The 20115-nt window shown below is 30.8% G+C and overlaps 1 long non-coding RNA gene across 1 annotated transcript; it reads right to left on the minus strand.

Moving 5' to 3' along the window:
* Positions 1 to 17850: 17850 nt before the first annotated feature.
* On the minus strand, positions 17851 to 20047 carry LOC146923820 (uncharacterized). The gene is made up of 3 exons (XR_015009877.1): positions 19877 to 20047; positions 19761 to 19794; positions 17851 to 18043 (listed from the first exon to the last, which is right to left on the minus strand). It is a non-coding gene; the product is annotated as an uncharacterized LOC146923820 (long non-coding RNA).
* Positions 20048 to 20115: the final 68 nt, after the last annotated feature.

A 20115-nucleotide genomic window follows, 5' to 3' on the forward strand; every position in this document is an offset into this window, starting at 1 on the left:
CTCATTTGAACTGTTGATGGAAGGTGAAGAGGGAGAAGCAGTTAAAAACTCGTTTGACAATATACAAGAACAAAAACAATATGACAATGAAGAAGATGTGCACAATATTTAGAAAATTGACAATTGTTTGTTATGAGAGTGTACAAAAAAAAAAGAATTTGTTGGAGAAAAAGATAGTAAGTAACAAATGTTTGTTACGAGAAATATATAACACATTAAATTTATTGGAAAGATAAAGTGTGTGCCAAAAATTGGAAAGATAAAGTGTGTGCCAAAAAATAGAGGTATATTGGTGGATTAAGTTGAGGGTATAATAGGAAGAAAACGTGCAAAAATTCACTTTGCTATTTTCATGGAAATTTTCTAAAACGACACTTAAAAAGGAACGGAGGGAGTATAATTTAGGGACTAGATTAGGGTGGTACTAGTTAATACATCTATATAATTTAGGGACTAGATTTAAAATTAAATGATGATAAGTTAAGTACTAAAATGATGATTTATTCGAGAGATTTGAGTAACAAAATATTTTAGGTACCTTAGACATGCAAGTAACAAACACTCCACTTTTCCCCTAAAAAAACATGTCACCGCAAATATATACTCCACCTTCATCCAACATCGGTAAACTAATTGAATAACATGAATTTATGTGATATTATAACATTTTTTAAACCTTTCACCCTAAATTAGACTAATTTTTCCAAGATTTGGTTCGTCACAATTAAAAAATATATCTAGTCTCTGCAATTCACACTTGATTCATGAATGGAGGCTATTTCATTACAAGCCAAATATTGGATTTAATGTCCAATTGTTTATGACTTTTTTGAACTATGTAAAGGCAGGGAGAGTATTCCAACTATTGAGTTCATGGGCAGATGCTCCTGAATATATAACCCAATGTTCAATTCGACCTGAAAATAAATTTACATACAAATTTAATGTGACACAACAAGAAGGAACATTATGGTGGCATGCTCACGCATCAGCTTACGTGCAACCGTTCATGGTGCTTTTATCATTCAACCTCGTCCGAGTCAATTTCCATTTCCTAAACCTTACAAATTAAAGGAAATGGGTTGGAAGAGATTTGCTATGTTGTTGTGTGCAGAGGATTCACGTTGAGAGTTTTCTAAGGATGATGAATTGAGTCTCTGTGATGGCTTTGTGATCACTGGTAGTTGCAGTGATGCTTATGGAAATGAGAAATGGATATGTGACCTTGTCAGTTGTCACATTCATTAAGAAATTAGGCTCCATGCACACTAAAATCTCTGGCATTTGTTTTGGCCACCCGGTAATTAATTGTTAATTTCCTAATCTTTGAGGTTTTGGTTGTTTATGTGAGCACGGATCAAGAGTTTCACTCTTAGTCTTATACTATAAAATGATTTTATAGAAGTTACTTAAACTTAATATACAAAATATAATATGATATCTCTTAATTATAATTCAGTTGATAGGGACATAACGATATGCAGGATTCCTCGTTTGAACCTACGTTACTCCACTTATTTAATGTAAGGGATGAATTTATAGTCATTACACTCTTTGACAACAAAAAAAAAAAAAACCCTAATATGAAACAAGAATTAGAACTATGGTATAAGTGTTCCACTTTCAAAAACAAAAGGTTCACGTAACACCTTAAAAAATGGAAGAATGTGAGACATTTTAACATTTAATTCAATTAGATATCTAGCTATGGTAATTTTTTTCACTCGAAAAGAATTAGAACAAAAACTCTAAAATAAATCTTAGAGATGAAAGCTCATTATAGCTGAGTTTACGAATAATGATAAAAGGAAATCTTAGACAGCTGATATCATCTAGATATTGGGTTGCTGCAAATAACCACGGTGGTGATCACAGTCTCTATGACAGCTGATATGAACATGTAAAATAATCGATTGGATTTTGAGTTAAAAACAAAAAAAAAGTGAAATCAATTGGATTTTGAGTTATTACGATATAAAAGTAGCATGACAACTGCAAATCTTAACCTTATATGGTCAAGATGTCTTCAGATTGACTTCAGATTTTAAGCAATAAATAAATTTTACTTTTCTTTTAGTAAAGGACCTCAAGACCTTTCATTAATTATTATCGAAGCACTGCAATATGGGACACATGTTAAAAATCTTGGGGACCACCTAATAAGGACGGTAAGTTAAGGTTGTTTTCCGAACGTTAAGGTCCTTTAAAGATCCGTTCATAATTAAGGTTCATAAAAAAAAATATTTTCAACAGAAATTAATCAAAGTTAGGGTGTGTTTGTTTCAAGTTTATCAAATTTATTCCTAGGAATAACATTCCTTGGAATATAAAGATGGGAATTTTATTCCAAGGTATTTAGGAAAAATATGTTTGGTTAACTTTATAATATTCCTAGGAACCACAAAAATAGGGATTATAATAGGTAACTATTTATAAATTTATTCCCATCTCCATGGGAACTTTATTCCCACCCTTTTCCTTGGGAAATTTTTTCTATTCCCAGGAACGTTTTATACCCGGGAATAAAATTTAGTAAACTTGTAACAAACATAGGCATATATATTCCTATCCTTTTATTCCCGGGAATCAACAAATATAACTTGAAACAAACACACCCTAAGTTAAAAAAAAAATTTGTATATACAACTGAATACTAAGTAAAAATAATAATTTTAGTTTTTAAAAAAAAATAGTATCTTGGGTGGCCACCTCTCCCGCTCATGCTAAGAGCCACATTTGGCATTTAGTAATCTTTTTACCTCCTATACATTTTGCATAAATGGTAGCTTTTTAAATTGTCGAGTCATTGACAATTTGATTTTATAGCTTAGTTGCGATATTTCCTGAGTTTTGTCGCCAATAATAATAGTCAAAAACACAATTCTAGTTGGATGTCATTACATTCCAGCGTTCTAAAATATTAATTTGTCGCAATTTTAAGGTCAATTGATATGCACCCTTTTTGTCAAAAAAAAAAAAAAAAAGATATGCACCCTTAAACTCAACCCTATAACTCACGTGCTTGGGATGCTTAGTATCTGAAAGTTTTTTATCCCTAAATTTTCAGCAAATATCATAAAATATAACGACTCATTATTTAGTAATTTAATATAAAAAAACAGAAAAATAATTTTGGTTATTTTACTTCGTTCCATTGACAACTTTTATTTGATAAAAATAATTTCTGTTTTCTCTGTTCACGCTAATTGCATTTGATGAATATAATTGTTTTGTGAATTATGATGCTTGTTTCTCAGTCCTTTGTCTGCTCTTGAGAGTTGCATTTGATAAAAAAAAAAATGTTGATCATTGATTACTTTCTCAACCAATCAAATCAAATCTTATATCTTTTGTTTTAATTATTAACTAATCAAAGTTAAACAAATCATATAGGACTTTATAGGTAGAATTGTGCATTACACAAGTGAGCCGATCAAATTATAGTATAATGTCACCTTTTAATATGTAAATCAAATATGTGTAACACATACCACCTTTTAGGTTGCAAGCCACTCAAATGTTTTTATTTATTTAAGGAAGCCGTTTTAGGACTAGCCAATTTTGCATCATCTTAATCTTATAGACTTTTGATCTTGAAAAAAAAACATTGATTTATACCCTTTTAAAATTCAAAATATTTTAAAAATGTCTTAGACTTTGATTTCATACTGATCTAATCAATTTTAACTAACATGACACATGATGTTGTACTAATGATGTTGATTGTGCACTTTTTTTTTTAAAAAAAAAACATTAATTTATTTAGAAAAATCAAAATTACGTCAAAAAAAGAACCCTAAATTAATCTTAAACTCAAACTCAGAAAATACAAAGAACTCATTGATCTTCATCCAAAACTTTGAATCAACAAAGATAATTTTAGCTCATCCACCTCCTGCGAGACTACAACATCCATCCCCAAGATAATTCTAGCTGACTTCTTAAAAAAATTTGAATTTTACAAAGGTATATACCAAAATTTTCTTTTTGCAGGAATCACAACTCAAACTACCCAAATCATATTTAAGCAGTTATTTATTTTATTTATAGAGCTACTTACTAATTAATAATAATGATTGTCTTTAATATGATGGATGAATTGGTGGTGAGAGTAAGATTGATAAAACGCAATGTGTGTGTGAGTGATAGAGTAGTAGTGTAGTTAGTTTGTGATGTGAAATACCTACTCTTTACCCAAAACAAACACGAAATGTTGGTATAATCTCAGTCATTAACTATTAAAATGGGTTAACTAGTCCACAAAAATTTTGAAGTTGAGATTTTGTACAACATTTTTATACAAGTCTAAAAGAAAGAGATAAACTTCAAAGAAACTAAGCAAGATGTAGAAGCATCTTTAAAATCGTAACGATCTTTAAGGAGCATGATTATAAACAAGTATAGACATATTAAGCTCGCAAACAACTACTCCATCCGTTTCAAAATGAGTGTCGTTTTAGGTGTTTACACACATATTAAGAAATGCAATGATTAAAAGAAAGAGAATGATTATTTTACCAAATTATCCTTATTAACTATTGGTTAGTTTTAAAAGTAATACTTTGAAATTAGTGTGCAGAGTATTAATTGGAGGGTACAATTGAAAAGAAAAAGTTATTATTGCATTGGAAACTGAAAGCGACACTCATTTTGAAACAATTTTTTTTGGCTAAACCGACACTCATTTTGAAACGGAGGGAGTATTTAATTTTTCTTCATGTAACATGTAGCATGGATGTGTGGGGTAAAAAATGCAGATATTTTTTAGGTTTAATTACACTTTTGGTCCCTTAATTAATTTTGAGGTTTCGTTTTTGTCCCTTAATTAGTAAAAGTTACGTTTTGGTCCCTCAAATATGCTTCCGTCAGCCAATTTGGTCCCTCACCGTTAATTTTAACTCAACATTGTAGTAGTCCACCGTAATTTATTTAATTTCAGCCCTTTGATCAATGATGAACCACCAACACATGATTGTTCTTTGCTTTTCTTCATCTTCTTCCTTCTATTTCTTCTTCATCTTCATCCATCTTCATACAAATTCAAACCCAAACCCAGAATTTTAAAAAGACATTATTTTTTCATAAATTCATTAATTCATCAACTCAAAAACAACCTATAATCTCATCACTGTACACCACCATCTTAACCAACAACAACATTGACATCTTCAAACAAATAGAACATATATACACCACAAACCATTGCAAAAGGCAACACGATCAACCCAGGGCCGTTCCTAGAGTTTTACGGGCCTTAGGCATAATATGAAAAAAGGGCCCTTACATAATACATCATAATTTTTTTAGCTCATTGTTGTGTTTTTATAACTCTTCATTTCGATTTTTTATTTCGCTTTTCACTACCAAATAAATGTTTTTTAGACAACATCTGAAAATAAATTAAATACTCTATATACACCAAAACAAAATAAAATATCGTAGAAGTAGAGAAAAATAGCACATGCGAAGTAGACTGAAATTTTAGCACCCCATTTTCAACTAAAATAGAATTTGCTTTGTTATGAAAATTATCCCAATTTCTTGGATAATAAATATCGTCGATATTTTTAATATTAGTGAAGCACATTATTAGGAACAAAGGGCCCAAAAAAATATCACAAATTTCTTCGATAATAAATTTTCGAGCATATTATTAAGAACAACCAATTTTTTTATAGGAGGGTGTATATAGAAATTTTTGTGCTGCATGGGATATATATAGCAAATCTCACTAAAAGGGCCAAAAACATCAACAGACTTCAGCCCATTCATATATCATATCAAATTTTAGGCCTTTTGAGATAAATTTGCTATATATACCCCAAAAAATCATAATATTTCTATATGCACCCCCCACCTTAAAATTTTTTTTTTGGCCCCCCACCGGTAAGGGCCCTAGGCCGTCGCACTCGGGGCCTATGCCCTAGGGCCGGCCCTGGATCAACCTCCAAAATAACGTAGATTTCTTCAAACCCTTCACACATATATTATTTCGGCGTTTGTAATTAGGGAGAGAGTATACTCTACTGTTTAGCTTGTATCACAAGATCAAACACACATATATATTTTTTTTGCATAAGAGACAAAAAACATATTGACTATCTCACTATTATTATGTATTCCAATTATCAATTGTACAAAAAGGAACCGTCAACGAATATGCATATTGCTGCCTCCTTCCTGCCACAGAGATATCTTGCTCTCTTGGGAAGAAGCAGTATGCACATGCAGAAGCTTTTCTAGAATGCTAGTTACGGACATACACTTTCTCGTGGTGGCTATGGACAGATCGACTTTATTCTATTAAGGGATACCCCCACACTTTAAATTATTTTATATGATTAGATTTTTTTTAGAAGATGATTAGAAACTTTTGTAAATAAATAAAATAGTGCTATAATTACTACAATGGTTTAGCCTATTAATAAAAAGATAGACATCTGCATATTGGGATTTTCTTTTTGGGAAAACAAAAAGGAATTTTTACTAAAGTAAATATGGCACCATGGGTGATACATTCATTATTAGTACAGTATTGAGAAGAAAATGGTATAATGGACGGACACTGCTTCTGATCCTAAAAAGCATGCATGCAGCCACAATACAATAAAAGAAGTGGACTTTGCTAAAAAATTTCTGTTTTGGGTTTACCAGTGGTGTGTACTTTCTTTGGGATGTTTGGGTATATTGAGCCGTTCATAGCATTTTTTATGTGTCCCTCCACCATTCTAACAGAATCAAGGATTATTTTTGTATTCGAAATTTGTACTTTTCTTTGTCCCTTCTGCCCCATCTTGTGGTAGGAGTAATGCATTTTGTTTAGATTATTTATTTTATTTATTTTTTAGGCTAATAAATAGTTTTTGACACCACATTAATTCTTAGTATGTGACCTGAAACAAATTCTTGCATTGGCTATGCCTATTTTTTGACCCAAATCCGACCATTAACCCAATCAAATTTGATGAAGTTCTAGTCCAATAAAAACCGAACAATATCAAGACAAGATTCAGTTGATCCCAAAACAAATTATCAATACAGAACTTTTTTTTTTTTTGCAAAAAGAATTAAACTTATTTTTTGAATCAGTCCCACTAAATGTCATCAAAGTTTTATGTGTCAATTTAATATTTAAATACATTATTTTACAATTTTGTCACCTAAAAATGGATCAAGTTCCACCAAAATAAATTAAGTGACTGAAAAGTCATAATTTGCTATAAAAATATATTCTTATAAGAAAAGTAAAATAAAATATTATTAATTTCAAAAAAATGATACTTAAAATTGAGATATATACCAAAAAATACCTTTTGTTTAATTTGAATTTTGAAGAGGGGAGTATTACGTAAATAATTTTGTTAATTAGGTTCGTAAAAGATAACTAGTATAATTTTACTGGGATTTGGAGCTCTGGGTATGCTTTTTGTGGATTGCCATACAAATAATGTGGTTAAAGTGTTAAACGCTCAATAAATTTTTTTTCAAAAGAATTGGAAGTACAAAATTATGTAATATCAAGTTTTTTCCTGTGTTTTTTGTGATTTCGTCGTCTAAGTGCGGGATTGTGTTGTTTGTTGTCTTGTGCGGCGTTTGATTTCGCGTCTTGTCGCGTCTTCAAACCCTTCACAAGAAAAACATCATGTGGACTTCTACAATGTTGGTCCATCTTAGACATAAAATTAACGGAGAGGGACTAAATTGGCTGGCGGAAGCATATTTAAGGGACCAAAACGTACCTTTTATTAATTATGGGACCAAAATGGAACTTGAAAATTAATTAAGGGATCAAAAGTGTAATTAAACATATTTTTTATAACAAAGAAAGTTACAATTTTTTTTATATATAATTTATCATAAATTTTTTATTTATAATTTATCATAAATAAAATGTGTCACTCAAGTACATCACAATTTATAGGTACATAGATAGGAAAATGTTAAAGCGCACGAGAGGAAATTTCGTTCATATTGCATGACAAATTTTTTCTCTCTTATTTGATTCGATATACTGCATTTTTTTATGATAAATCTCAAACATATATTTTCTTTGTGTGCTACTACAAATCAATGCCACAATATAAAATACTTTAAATAAACTATTTGATGGTTTACACTTTACCCATAGGAGAATACATTGATTTGGACCAGAGTGATAATGACAACGAAGGTGACTATATCAACATTGTTTATTATTTAGATCATAATTTTTTTTTTATTTTGAAAACGGATAAATTAGCAAGAATGAAGCCTTCAATTAAATGAGCAAATTGTGTCTAAGAAGTATTGGTCATGCAAATTCAATTTCCAATTGTTTATGAATTTTTTGAACCATGTAAAGGCAGGTAGAGTATTCCAGCTATTTAGTGCATCGGCAGAAGGTCCTGTTTAATTCGTCTCGAAAATAAATTTACATACAAATTTAATATGACACAACAAGAAGGAACATTATGGTGGCATGCTCACGCATCAGCTTACGTGCAACCGTTCATGGTGCTTTTATCATTCAACCTCGTCCAAGTCAATTTCCATTTCCTAAACCCTACAAATTAAAGAAAATGGGTTGGAAGAGACTTGGTATGTTGTTTATAAATTAAAATGATTTTATAAAATTAGTTAAACTTAATATAAAAATTCTAATATGATGTAATATGATCATAACTCAATTAATAGGAATATAAAGATATATAGGAGTGAGGGTTTTGAACTTCGGGATAAATTTTTAGCTACAAAATTATTTGAAAAAAAAAAAAAAACCTAATATGAAACAAGAATTAGAACTATGGTATAAGTGTTCCACTTTCAAAAATAGTAAGTTCACCTAACACCCTAGCCATTTGACATGTTTTAACATTTAATTACGTCAATTAGATATCTATGGTCATTTTTTCCTATAAAAAATATGGTTAAATTGAAGTTTTGAGTCGAGCCTTTTGTAGCTTATGTTAGAATTTCTTCTAATATTTTGTGGGCTACAATCAATTGTTGGTTTTGGTTTTAATAAAAACGGACTAATATTGTGATCCATTTGATGATGCTTAGACCCTAATAAAAGTGATCAATTAATAATGGGCTTTTGTACACTTAATCTGATTTGTGTAGAAACATAGTGTAGGCCCAAACACTAGGCCCATGATTGGTGGTGCCTAGGGTTGCACGGTTATAAATAGAGAGGCTAGGTCCCTTTGCCATCACTCTGACAATTCTGCTCATTAGCGGTTTGCCCCATCGAAAACCCTAAGTCCGGAGCATGTGAAAGGCAAAGGAAGACTCTGTCTCAAATCTCGGCGAATCCGGTAATCATGGTGTCAAAGTAAGTGTATGGTGTTCAAGTAAGTGTGTTCTAATTTCATATAATAACTCGATCTTAACATATAAATTGTTTACATGTGGTATCAGAGCCTACTATTATATGATTTAGAAGGATTTGGATCCTCTCCATTGAAAATTTTCTCAAGTTTTCTCCATTTTCAATCTCCACCATTAAAATACAACAACCACTTTTCATTATAATTTAATTTTCACTTTCTCTCTCATGATTGATGGTTGAGATTCCACATGAGAAAACTTGAGAGAATTTTCAATGGAGAGAATCCAAATCCGATTTAGAACCCTAATTTTAAATTTTGATTATCGGGAATATTTTGGTAACAAAACGGTGGCTGATTTTGTTTTGGCTATGTATATTTTCTTCCGTTCATATTAACAAATTGATCTCGGTGTTTTTTTTTTTTGGGTTTTGCTTTTGCATAGAAACAAATTGACATAATTATTTTTAGGGAAAATTACATCCACCTCCCTTAAGGTTTATCAAAACGACATTGACACTCCCTCTAGTTTTGAAATTAACAATAACCTCCCTTAAGTTTTAATCAAATAGACAAACACTTCCCTTCTCTTTTAACGCCGTTAATTTTTCTGTTAACTTTTTTTTTTTTTTAAGAATCTTCTATCAACATTGTGGGGAGAAACCTTTATTGTTGATTCCAGTCAATCCACTATTCCACTAATATCATCAACCAAACATTCAAGAAACCTTATAAACCTTATAAGATTAGAATAGTAATGGGTTTGTAACCTTTTTGGCATTCCCTCTCAAAACTGAAATGTAAGTGTATTCATTCCTAACTTTTTAATCATTGTCATATAATTTACTAGTCTCGTCACCTTCCTAACTCATTTTTACCTTCAGTTTAATCTTTGCCTCGTCACACGTTGTTGCTGTCATCATTCCCATGGACGTTTATACTCTGAGATCTTGTTTGTATGTTTTCACCAATTACGTTGCTATATTGATTTATACAAGCATTGACATTTTGATTTGATTATCCTAATGAAATAAGATTTCAATTAAGAAAATAAATATCAAAGAAATGGAATTGATGGCATAAACAAAGGATTAGTGCTATATTAAATTGATGGTTAGATAAGATTTAGCAAAGTCACGCAATGTCCTTTGATCTTAAAATTAGGTTTAGAGTGTTTGGTATTGCATCAGTTCCACCATAGAATGGGATCTTCATGACAAGTTTGGTTAGTCTAATTGCAGATTAAGAAACTAGACATCTTATTTCTTCATCAACCAATTACACTTCAAACGGAAGAATGGAAGTGACGTTTCTGTAAAAACAAATATTGAGAACGGAAGGTTTTTCTTTTCTTCTTCAAACGGTGATTAAACAGAGTTAGTGTGAGGGGAGGTCAATGTCTTTTCAAAAAATAGAGGGGAGGTGAGTGACATTTAGTTAAAGTTTAGGGGAGGTTAGTGTAATTTTCCCTTATTTTTATAGTACTATGTCTTCTCCTTTAATAACCACTTTTCAATCTGGAGTTATTCAAGATTAGTTTTGGTTTAAAATTTATCGATTCTATTCGGTACTTGAAATTGCTATTAGTTGCTAAAATTAAGGACCGGCGACGCACATATTGCGGTTTGCTTCAATTCAGGCTTGAATTGATTCAGTTTTAGTTTAATCTTTATTATTATTATTATTTTTTATTTTTTATGATTTGGTATTCCGGATTGAAATCAGATTGCTTTGTTTCGTTTATTGTGTTGTTGGTTTCAATTTTATGCCGCTTTGGTTTCAGCTTAACATGAATTAGTTTGGGTTTAGTTTGATTCATATTTTTTATGAATAAGTGCCGAAATTATTCTTTATATGTTTTGATCCAAATTATGATTTCCGCTTTTGTGCATTCATGTGATGCAAGTATCTTTTATGGGTTATTCAACAAACATGATCAAGAAGGTTCATTCATGTTAGTGTTGTTTGCAGTTTGGGCTTGACTGGTTTATATAAATGGACATATTTTGTTTTAACATTGTTGAATTTGTCATGTGCCTTCTTGTTGTGGAATCAACATGTCTTATTTATTTTCTTTAAATGTTGGGAAAACTTTGATGATGCATCTCGTGCTTTGAATGTTTTTTTTTTTCCTTCTTTCTTCTTTCTCTGTTTTTAATTTGGACAGAATTTATGTTCATATTATGGCATGAATTGATTGAATTCATATATTACCAAAGTGATATTTTTGTGAATATTAATTTATTTTATATGTACCGGAAAAGATATGTTTTTTAATAATGCAATTGAATTCAAGTTCTTAATGTGGATATGGATATCGATTTGTTTTTGAGTGATTTATTTCTAAATATTTAGAATTAAATCTTTTCACTTTGGCTCATTTTTTTCCCTTTAATATCGTTGCCATATCTTGGAATTTGATATTCTTTTTCACCTTGGTATTTTTTGGGCTGGTATATTTATATATATGGTCTGTACTTCATGGTGAATTTGCATATAATTAAAAGGTTCAATTTTGTTTCCAAGATTTGTTCTTATTTTAAGCATACATTTTGAAGTTTTGAATTAAAATATATATTTTTTCTTTTAATATTCAATTTGAATTATTGAAATTGTTTCAATTTTCAAAATCATATGGTTGATAGGAAAATTAAATATTTCCTATTCTTATTCTTATGTGTTTGGTTTTGCTTATCTGGCAAACAAATCAAAATGAAGTTACTTGAACAAGGGTTTTGATTGTTTTCTTCATTTTGGTAAATTTCGTAATCTATATGAAAGATGATTTGGGTTTAATAATTGTTTGCTCAATTATTGTTAATTTTATATGTGCCATAGATAAATTAATACGTGTGAAAATGGTACATTAATCCAATTTTTGTGTGTCTCCTTCATTTATGTTTATGGATACTTTCTTTATATATGGTCATTGTCTCTACTCTTTTATTTGAGTGGATTTGAGATTTGATTTATTCTTAGATTGAATTTGCTTTAAGAATATGTTTATCATAATTGAATTACAACTGCATGTGTGGATCCAAATACAATTTTGAGTAGTCATGTTTAAATTAAAATCATGTATTTTTTGTGCTACTCCTTTTGATGTTGTGTTTGTTGCTGCAAATTGATTTTGCATTTGTTTGTGTTGTCAGAAGATTTGCAATTTTTTAAACAAATTTCACATGTTGTGATTCACTGTGTATGTGCATCTAATGTGTATAAACATTGACATGATTAATATATGAATATTCCATCAAATTTTATTTTATTTTATCTCAAATCCGAGAGGAAACACCATTATTAATAATGGTGTTTCCTCTCGGATTTGAGATAAAATAAAATAAAATTTGATGGAATATTCATATATTAATCATGTCAATGTTTATACACATTAGATGCACATACACAGTGAATCACAACATGTGAAATTTGTTTAAAAAATTGCAAATCTTCTGACAACACAAACAAATGCAATATCGTTTCAATTTGCATTCATCATACATTTTGTTTCATACAACGCGGTAGAATAGTAATTTAAAAGCACATAAAGAAAATCTAAAATATAATTATGTGCTACCTTTTGGAAGAGTAACTATTACCGCTAAAGTCATAATCTCACTAACATGTAGTAATTATTTATTTATGCAGCGGAAATAAACGAGACTTCAATTTCAATACAATTGAGGATAAAAGACAAAATAATAACAAAAATATATTTAAGAAAAGACTAATATCCTCAATGTAAGTCTCCATATAATAAACAAAAGAGTATTCATCAACAAATGATATTTGTTTCTCATTTATATATAATTGACATGTAAGTTTCTCCCACTTGATAGAGAATGATAGTTGGATTATCAATCCAAGACTTTTAAAATATTCCAACAAATATTTAACTATATTCTCAATCACACAATGGTCATGTCAATTAATATTACACCAATATGTTATGTCCATCCCCTAAATAATAATGGAACACGTGTAATCAAATTCAATAAAAAAATTTAAATTAATTAAATCATGACTAACCTCAAAAGGTGTAATCAATTCTCCTTGAATGTAGAATCATTAAGCTTTGATGACTCAAAGAAAGTTCCGCACAATTTAGCATATTGTCATCTCAATTGGTTCATAAATCAACAACAACCAATGAAGCAAAAAATAGTTTATAATAATAGATCAATACAATACAAGGATAATAGTTTTCAATTGCCTTCAGAATTGCTCAAAAATTATCTTTTATGATATTCCACAAGTGAGCATACAAATAAGAACAAGGCAATATAGAATTTATATAATAACTATAAATTCATATACAAAAATATTTGGTGCTATTGACAAAAATTCAGTCTAAAGTAATCTCACAATTACAACACTTTAATAGAATAATTCACTTCTATAAAAGAGATTTTCACATATAGGGCTTTAGACTCACATCTTTAGGAATATATGTTTCTCATTTCTAATCAACACCAAATATTTACATATTTCACAAAATAAAATTTCATTCCCATAAATAGGAAGAAGAGAAAAAAAAATGAAATCGATGTATAGAAATATTTCCAATGAAATTACTTAATTTCAAAAACAAATTAATCCACCAAAATCAAATCAAATCCTTTTGAATATGCACAATTTGATCCATAAAATATTAATAATGGTGTTTCCTCTCGGATTTGAGATAAAATAAAATAAAATTTGATGGAAAAAGAATTTAAATAATGCATATTTTTTCTGTGTCTTATTTTGACAAGAGTTATTGATTCCTATGCAAAAAGAATTTCTTGCGTTGATATAAGTCGTTACCACCAAAGTGGGACCGCCTCTATTGATTGATTGATGAAATTTCTTTTTGTAGCTTGAGGAATGTTTTTAATCGTAACATGTAGTTTCCTGCCCAAAGGTGGTTATTGCATTTTACAATTAAAAATTGATTTGGGATAAAGTTATTGGAGAATGTTTTGAACTAAGGAACTTGCCTGCCCAAAGGTGACAATTTCCCGAATTCAATACATGCTCATTGATTAACTTATCTGAGGTTTTGACTTAGACTTTGCCTTAGTTTGTGCATTCTGCCCAAAGGTGATTGTACAATTATATTGGCCTCGTTATAATAGCTTATTTATTTTGAGCTAAATCTTGTCTTATGACATATTTTAATAAATTCATGTTTTCTACCAATGAATTTCTCTGTGATTAATTGTTCTGCTTCCATCGAGATGTTAAACAAGTCAAACTGTAAGAAATGGAAGTAAGATTTAGAGTAACGGTAAGAAATGGAAGTAAGATTTGGAGTTGCCTCTAGGAGAACATGCATGAACTGAAATAACCTTTTGGTAATTGGGAGATGACTCACAAGTTAAAGTACCTAACCATATTGGTCTTCATGTGTCTAATGAAAAGTTATTAGACGTGAAAATATGACAATGTTGTAATTTAGGAGTAACTGTGAAGTCAGTGGGAGATGTCAACTTAATTTCAAATTAATATAGGAGTAATTGTGAAGTCAGTGGGAGATGACACCATAATTTAACATTCTAGTTTTTAACTTGTTTTGAAAAATATCTTTCACGTAACCTTCATTTAGGATGAATCCTATTTGTGTTTTCTTGTTGGAGCAACTTTGTTTTAGTTTTACTCTTGGAGGTAGAAAACTAAGTTTGATATTAAACTCACATAACCTTGCTTCATCCTTTATTCATCTATATAAATTGTCTCTAGTAGATGGTTCATGACTCCCTGGATCTTTTGTTGATAGTTTAAGTTGTCTTTGACTCCACATAACCTTGCTTCGTCTTTCATTGTCAAAACTTTTGTTGCTATAAGGTCTAATGTTGAGGAAGACATCCTTTACTTTATGACATAAGCACTTGGATCATATTTATTGGGGAAAGGGCTAAGAAATTAATCAAAGTAAATATTCTACCTTTCTTAAAGTTTGATGATCCAGGTACTTGTGTGAATTGCATTAGAAGCAAATTTACTAAAACCAAAGGTTACACATAGCATTTTTGAACCCTTTGAAATTGTCGAAAATGAAATTAGTGGCTCCCAACTCCTATAATTTATGGTAATGAATCATTTATTACATTCATTGGCTTCCTAACCTTGACATTAATTGTTCTTTTAACCAAATGACTTAGGTTCATTGTTTTCAAGAGTCATTTTGAATAACATGAATATTGTGAATTCTTTTGATGCATTTGGTTAGTGGGAGTTTGAATTTTATATTATTAATTTTTGATGATGAATTTTTCTTTCACTTGTTTTCTTTGATATATTGATGTGAATTTCCATTCAATTTAATTATTGATGATGAGATGAATTCTTGTATATATCAAATATCAAATGTGAAAAATTATAGCTCAGTGTTGAAGGGATCACTATGCCGGTGATCGACACTATTTTGGAGCTGAGGCATTACATGTGAAAAATTTGAGCTCAATGTTGACAGGATCTTTATGCCGGCTGTTAACATTATTTTGGAGCTGATGTATTATGTGTGAAAATTAGAGCTCAGTGTCGTTGGGATCACTATGCCGGTGATTGACACTATTTTGGAGCTGAGGCAATGTGGTTTTCCGTGGACCACATAATTTCTCTGGCTTTAAGGCATTTGAGAGAAATCACATAATTTCTTTGGCCTTAAGGCATTCTTTGGCCTTAAGGCATTTGAGAGAAATCACATAATTTCTTTGGCCTTAAGCATTTGAGAGAAATCACATAATTTCTCTGGCTTTAAGGCATTGACAGAAATTGAGGACCGACAATGAAAATGATAGTATGGTCGATGATCACATTGACATATCATTTCTTGCTACACTCTACACAGATGACTAGTCGACAGAATTGGTGATATTTGTAACCATGGAAGGTGTTGTATCAATTAAGGATATAACTACCGCCATGATTCGATATCATTCAGTTCTTAGTTGGACGGAGTCTTTATTAAGTGTTGCATCATGGGATCATGTAGTGGCCACATTAGGAAGTTTGTTATCAGTCCGAGAGTCGTTTTCAAAAATTATTTTTAAATTTTTATTTTTTATTTTATTTTTAAAATACACAATTGATTTTTCCCAAGTGGGAGAATGTTAGAATTTCTTCTAATATTTTGTGGGCTACAATCAATTGTTGGTTTTGGTTTTAATAAAAACGGACTGATATTGTGATCCATTTGATGATGCTTAGGCCCTAATAAAAGTGATCAATTAATAATGGGCTTTTGGGCACTTAATCTGATTTGTGTAGAAACATAGTGTAGGCCCAAACACTAGGCCCATGATGGGTGGTGCCTAGGGTTGCACGGTTATAAATAGAGAGGTTACGTCCCCTTTGCCATCACTCTGACAATTCTGCTCATTAGCGGTTTGCCCCATCGAAAACCCTAAGTCCGGAGCATGTGAAAGGCAAAGGAAGACTCTGTCTCAAATCTCGGCGAATCCGGTAATCATGGTGTCCAAGTAAGTGTATGGTGTTCAAGTAAGTGTGTTCTAATTTCATATAATAACTCGATCTTAACATATAAATTATTTACAGCTTAATTAGTATTCTCAAGTTGAAATTTGAATTCTAAAATGGGTTGAAATTATATAGGGGTAGATTTTCTATCTATATAAATAATCATTGACATGAAGAATTAGTCTTAATAATTGCTGAAATGCACACGCAAAAATCATGTTAGAAATATGAATTAATTTGGTATGTGATTATTTGACACACTAAACTTGTAGCTAAAACAACAAGGAACTTTCATTACTGACTTTGGTATGAATTACTGACTTTTCTTTCTTTCTTTACTTTGTCTTTGTCTTCGCAACATCACAATTTCTAAAAATATAATTTTGAAAATATAAGAGAAATGAAATTTCGATTTCTTATTAAGCAATAGCCACGTCTCTGCTATTCAAAAAACATATTGCTCAGTAATCAACTTTTTATGTAGGAACAAAGAGAAATGAAATTTCGATTTCTTATTAAGCAATAGCCACGTCTCTGCTATTCAAAAAACATATTGCTCAGTAATCAACTTTTTATGTAGGAACAAAGAGCGCATGATTCATTAAAGGGTTGTATCTATACACGAAGTTAAAAGAACTTCACATCTTAACAATCATGGCAAGTTTCTAAATTTTATTCGATTTTTCCAAAACAAGAGAATAGTCTCAAGTGATCACTAATCACACTGATGACACCTATATTTTTCTTCCAACGAGGCCTTGAGAAATCTAAGAAAAAACATTCACATCTTTAAACAATGTTGAAGGAAATGGAAATTACTTGTTATAGCAAAAAGATTCATCATGAATCATGATGTGCATCACAACACACACACACACGTATATGTAATGAGACTGATTTAATTTCATCTAAGTGGGGGAGGTTCGCTAAAACCATGCATAAATAATGAGGATTAACCTTGAAAAATACTTTTGAGTTGAGTAATTATAGGGAAATGGATTTCAATAGTTGTTTGTTTAATCTAATTTTACTTAAACACAAAGAACCAAACTAAGAGGGGCTCCATTTGAGATTAGTACTCAACAAAATAGTGCAAATGAGATTAGTACTCAACAAAACACGACGAATAAAAACATTCGATTTCAACATCCTAGAAAAAGGAAATCTTCTGTTCAGAGCAACAAAAAAAGACCAAAATGCAAATGCAACCAAAACAGGATGAATAAAAACTTCGATGACCTATCCAACAGCTGGCTGAAGGTACCGCTGAAAATCTGCAAAGAGAACCAAAATGCAAAGATTAGTCATGCAACTTCAAGGTCAATTAGAATAAGAGAATTCTAGGGCATTGTACCAAAATGCAAAGATTAAGCATGAAATTTCTAGAATAAGAGGATGATAGCATTACATTCTCAGTTATTATAAAGTGCCCTAATGATCATAAATTGGTGAATTAAAGAAATAATTCACTTGGCCAGTTAACGTGTGCAATACCCTCAATTAATTAGTCTTAAGATACTACCAAACAAAATGTAGAGTGCCTAAAAATTTTAGAACAGACACCAACTAAAAAGAAATGATCTAAAACCTATAATCTCAATGTAAGGAATCAATATATACTTTAATTAAAAACCAACAAGCAAATAACAAGATTAAGCTAACCAATTTACCAAATGAGGTGTGAAAGCAAGAACCAATCACACCCTCTATCTTTCTATGTGCAAAAGAAGTATAATCACTATAAAAAGTAAGCAGAGCTTTTACATAACATTATAAATTAATTTTTCAGGAATGTAAGCCAGTCACATTGGAGAACATCTCCATGAATAAAAGAGAAGCCTCAAACAGAGAGGTTTTACACTTGCTATATGCACAGATAAAATCCTGGAAACAATTTTTGTTAAACAATGTTACCAAGAAGAACTAAGTGCAGTATTGTATCTCCAGAAAGAGATCAAACAATCAGTTTTGATTTTCATAAAACAGAAATAAGGAGAGAAAACAGACAATATAAGCTTAAAGTCTCAAGCAGAACCAAATAAGAATGTGAGCCAATTACATTGGAGCACATCTCTATCTCCATAGATACAAAGATGTCTCAAGCAGAAAGGTTTTTCACTTGATATACGCACAGATAAAATCCTAGAAACAATTTTTGTTAAAACAAATGTTACCAAGAAGAACTAAGTGCGATTTTCTTGACTGAAAAACAAATGATCAACTTTCATCTATTAAATTCAAGTAAAAAATGTGGACAGAATACAAAGACTATTTCAACTCAATGAGAAAGGTCATGCAGAAAAGTTCTAGCAGAAACAGTTCATGCAAAACAATAGTCTGCCAGAACTAGATAAATTTGTAAGCTAGTTTTATTGGAACACATCTCCATGCATAGAGGAGAAGGTTCAAGCAGAAAGGCTTTATTGTTACTATCCGCACACATAAAATCTTAGAAACTTATAAAACTTGGTTCCCAAGATGATCTGCGGGCAGTTTGTTTTCCCGACAAATATCAAAGATCAATTAAGTGGGTTGGATGGATGGAATTGATAGCACACATCCCAACACAATGAAGTTTAAATAGGGATTACAGTTTTCACCAAAGAAAGCCAACAATATAAACAATCAGTTGAGGTATTAAGAAATAAAAACGCAATATTATGATTAATACAACCACTATATACACCGTGAAAATAGCACAATGCACAACAAACTAAGACACCCATGGATAATAAAAAACAGACTGTACCAGACAATTCTAGAGAAACAGAAATGGGAGAACTTATGACTTCAAGTTGATTCAGTGGAATCGGTACAAAGTATCAACATAACAAAATTAATAATATGATTATTTGGGTTGTCAACAATTGAATCATAATAATGACCCTAAAAATCTTAAACCAAGTGTTCACAAAAGCATATTAATTCAACATTCAACAATCAATAATCTATATATAAAGTTAACAAAAATTAATAAAATGGTAAAATTACCTTATGTAGAACCAACACGAGCAGGAGCTCCACCCTATTCGGATTAAAGGGAAATGTCAGATACAACCTAAAGACAAGTCAATATTGACAAATGTCAGATTGAGTAAAGACAATACCTTCAAGAACTCCTTAACCTTGTCAGCCTCAGGGAAAGAATACTCGGTTGCAACTGCAACAGCAAGAACATCCTTGTATGCATTCACGAACATGTCAGATGCAACATCAATAACATCATCAATCAGAGCAGCAGGAGCTCCCCCCTATTCGGAATAAAGGGAAATATCACTACAACATTTTGGCCCTACGACAACGCCTAAATTTTGGAAGGTAAAAAAATTGTTCTGGTAGAGTCCCA

Source organism: Medicago sativa, chromosome 5, assembly GCF_051527215.1.
Source record: "Medicago sativa cultivar Bolivia chromosome 5, Bolivia_mono, whole genome shotgun sequence".
In the NCBI taxonomy this organism is placed as follows: Eukaryota; Viridiplantae; Streptophyta; class Magnoliopsida; order Fabales; family Fabaceae; genus Medicago; species Medicago sativa.